Source organism: Fukomys damarensis, unplaced genomic scaffold (genome assembly GCF_012274545.1).
Source record: "Fukomys damarensis isolate Sample0158 unplaced genomic scaffold, DMR_v1.0_HiC HiC_scaffold_33, whole genome shotgun sequence".
Lineage (NCBI taxonomy): Eukaryota > Metazoa > Chordata > Mammalia > Rodentia > Bathyergidae > Fukomys > Fukomys damarensis.
Genome location: NW_022900945.1, coordinates 49,437,149 through 49,440,633, shown reverse-complemented (window position 1 = coordinate 49,440,633; position 3,485 = coordinate 49,437,149). Strand labels below are relative to the sequence as shown.

Genomic DNA, 3,485 nt, shown 5'->3' with positions numbered 1-3,485 from the left:
TCCATTACATCATTAGGATCTTATGTACTATTATAGTTTATTCACACCAGAGAAACTATTTGGTATTTACACGTGTGTGTCTTATTTGTTTCACTTAAAGAGTATGGCCTCAATATGCATCCATTTTCCTATGAATGACTCTAGTTTCTCATTCTTTATGGCTGAGTAGTACTCCATTTTATAGAAAAACCACATCTTTATCCAGTCTCCAACTGATGGGCAATTGGGCTCTTTCCAAGTTTTAGTTATTACCAACTGTGCTGCTATAAACATGGGTGTGTATATATCACTGTGGTATGATTCTTTTAATTCTTTTGTAAAGATACCTGGCAGAGGGATGGCTGGGTCAAATGCAACCGCTAATAGTAGTTCTTTGAGGTATCTCCATATTGATTTCCACAGTGGAGGGAGTTATTTTTCAAAGGCGCTGTTATAAAAAAAAAAGTTGTTGTATGCTTACAGGGTTAAGAAAAATAATGTGTCTCCTTTATACTTTAAAGATTAAACAAAGGGCTGGAGGCTTAGCTCAGTGGCATCAGTGCCTGCCCGTCAAGCACAAGAGCCTGAGTTCAATTTCTGGTTCCACACACACACACACACACACACACACAATAAATAAAGTGCCAGTAACTGGGTTCCTTTCCTTATGGGTACCCAGTATGCACTGGCTGTGAACAGCAGGTTTTTCAGTGATGTACACAGATGGTTGCTGGTATGGGCTACCATAAGGTCCTAAGAACCTTTGAGACAGCCCTTTAAAATAGATGACAGGTTGGTGGGGGCTCTTCGGACAGCCCCTGGCCACGGTGTCCAGGGTCATCCTGTCCATTCACACCAAGATGCAGAAAAGGAGCAAGTGATTGAGGTCCTCAGCAGGGACAAGTTCAGGTTCTCTGGCCTCCAAAGGATCCACATCTGAAAGAGGTGGGGATTTACCAAATTTAACGTGGATGAATTTGAAGACAAGTGGTTTATCCCTGATAGTTACTGGGTCAAATACATCCCAAATTGTGGTCCCCTAGATGGGAGCAGGCCCTGTAATTGTGAGGGTTTCCACCATGCTACTCCCCGCTTCTAACGCCCATCAATAAATTTTACTTCCTGTCCACCTACAAGATTAATAATACTGGTCCAAAGTAAACCCAGAAGTACTTTACTTAAAAAAAAAAAATAGTATATCTGTCCTGGCTCAGCCCCACTTTTGAAAGATGAGAATAGTTATCTCTTCTACCTCTGAAAGGCAAAGAAAAAAAGATGTAGAAAAGTGGCAAGGGTAAAATGATTGCTTAATTTAAAAATAAAATCAAAGTCTGCAGGCTTAAAAGTGTATAGACTTCTCCGAAGTTGAACCTACTGTTAAGTTGGAAAAGGCTTTTTTTCTCTACCACCAGGGAGGCCTGACTCTGTCCTTTCACTCATTTGTAAATTAGCTTCCCCTGAGGACCCGAAGGGCAGGGAAGGGCCCTGACAAGGGAGAAAGGAATGCCCTTTTTATTGGGTCTCAGGCTCCACATATCTTAGCTGGGAATGTACAGTTTACTCTTTTCAATCTCAGCAGCGCCAGCAACTCTAGGTTGCAGGAATTTGTTAATTCAACAAATATTTGTTGAGTGCTAATTCTTTTTCTCTCTTCTGTCTTTACTGCCTGCCTATTGCCCAGAACTTTTCCTTCAGTGTTCAAACATCCCCAAGGACCTCTCATTTTAAAAATCAAATAAAATCTCTCCAAACAGAAAACGTTTTTGTGATCACACCTCCCTCCCAGCTAGCATCCCGCAAACCCAAATTTCACACATTGAGTGTGCTTCCTTCTTTCCTTCCTCCTTGCTCCCGTTCCTACCACTTGGGACCCTTTCCTGCCCCTCAGGGAACAAGGCTTATGAAGCTGTGTGTAAGCCTGTGTTAGAGCATTTGGCTGTGTAGTGACTGCTACCTTTTTAACTGGCTGTGAGCTATGTGAGCTACAGCTTGCAGTCACTCAGTGACTACTGCTGAATTTTATGTCTACATAGGCATGGTGCCTGGATGACTGACTGGGTTACAAATATCTTGGGTGAAATAATGAATGAATAATGTCAACTTAGAAGGGCTGGGGATTTAGTTCAGTGGTGCCACTGTCTGCCTCACAAGCGCAAGGACCAGAGTTCAATCCAAAGTACAGGAAAAAACAAACAAACAAACAAAAACTTAGAATAGAAACAAAAGAGAAGGGACAGGTTTGGCACAGGGTGGGGACGATGAATGGAAAATTTAAAAGTATCTTGAACAGAAGATAGAAATGTAGGAGGGAAGAAGGAGGGTGTTCGTAGGAGAAGCGAGTCTGAAATAGCTTCAAGACAGCAGGTGGGGCACAGTAGACAATGTTAAATGCTGCAGGCAAGGCTATCCATCCTCTGAACACTAAGAGGCTGCTTAATGGGACAAATGATTACGATCACTTTCTTGGGAAACTGGAGGAGCGTCACTGGAAGGTTAGCAGGCAGGTTCCGGACAACACAGGTGTCAGCATAACTGATTTAGATGGACAGCAGGGCTAGGGACTGCTGCGAGGCACACAGTCTTACCTGCATACCTCTCACCTTTCCTACACCTTAAGATGAACCAGTTAGTCCATCTTACCCTGTGGTTGAGAATCACTAGAGAAAGAGCTACTTTCTCCACGCGGGCTGTATCGTTGAAGCTCTAGAAGGTTCGCCATCGCTGTACTACACCCTTCTTCAAGGTCTCACTTTATGGTCCAGGTTGGCCTTGAACTCACCATGTAGCCCAGGCTGAACCCTTGATTCTCCGGCCTCAGTGTCCCGAGTGCTGGGATTACAGGTGAGTGCCAACATGTCTGGTGCATCACCTTTCCTTAAACGTAAGCTAAACCCCTCCCTCAAATGGCCTCACTCAGGAAGATTCAAAATGTGAGAAGTCAAACAGAAACGACAGTCAGCTGTGGGCTTCTCGTTGATTATTTTTCAAACCCCTTCAGGGGCAGCCTAGAATCGTTTCTTAGTTGGCTGCGCTACGTGAGACATTTCGGCAGCTTTTAGTCATTTAGTGTCTCGGTGGCCCTTCCTTGGTTTTCCCACAAGGGTCCCAGAGAGGGACAAGAACTCGGAGAGCCTGTCCCAGAGCCCTGCGGTAGCCAGGGTCCTCCTCCCTCACTCCTCCACCCCAACACCCTCCCTACATAGACGGTGGCCGTGGGAACGAGGAAGCTGCATCCTGAAGGTGAACGAGGGTAGAATGAGCAGTAGGTCGTTCTGGACAGACGCGGGTTTTTACGCATCTGATGTTTAATTTATTTTCTCTCAACTGCTCTTTTTCTTTTTCTTTTGCCTCTGGCAAGGGCAACATCGAAGGAGGAATGTCACTAGGTCAGGATCTAGAAACAATCAGCGTTGTTTCAAGGACGAAAGCGCCAAGATTAACTCCCGAGGAGCAGTCCAGACGGTGTGGGGAAAAAAAAATCGCTTAAAAAAAAAAAAAAAAAAACA

At 44.4% G+C, this 3,485-nt stretch overlaps 1 long non-coding RNA gene and 1 pseudogene across 1 annotated transcript; one reads left to right on the top strand and one right to left on the bottom strand.

Moving 5' to 3' along the window:
• Positions 1-393: 393 nt before the first annotated feature.
• On the bottom strand, positions 394-3,477 carry LOC104875820. The gene is made up of 2 exons (XR_784186.2): positions 2,620-3,477; positions 394-915 (listed from the first exon to the last, which is right to left on the bottom strand). It is a non-coding gene; the product is annotated as an uncharacterized LOC104875820 (long non-coding RNA).
• On the top strand, positions 607-753 carry LOC117284053 (annotated as a pseudogene).
• Positions 3,478-3,485: the final 8 nt, after the last annotated feature.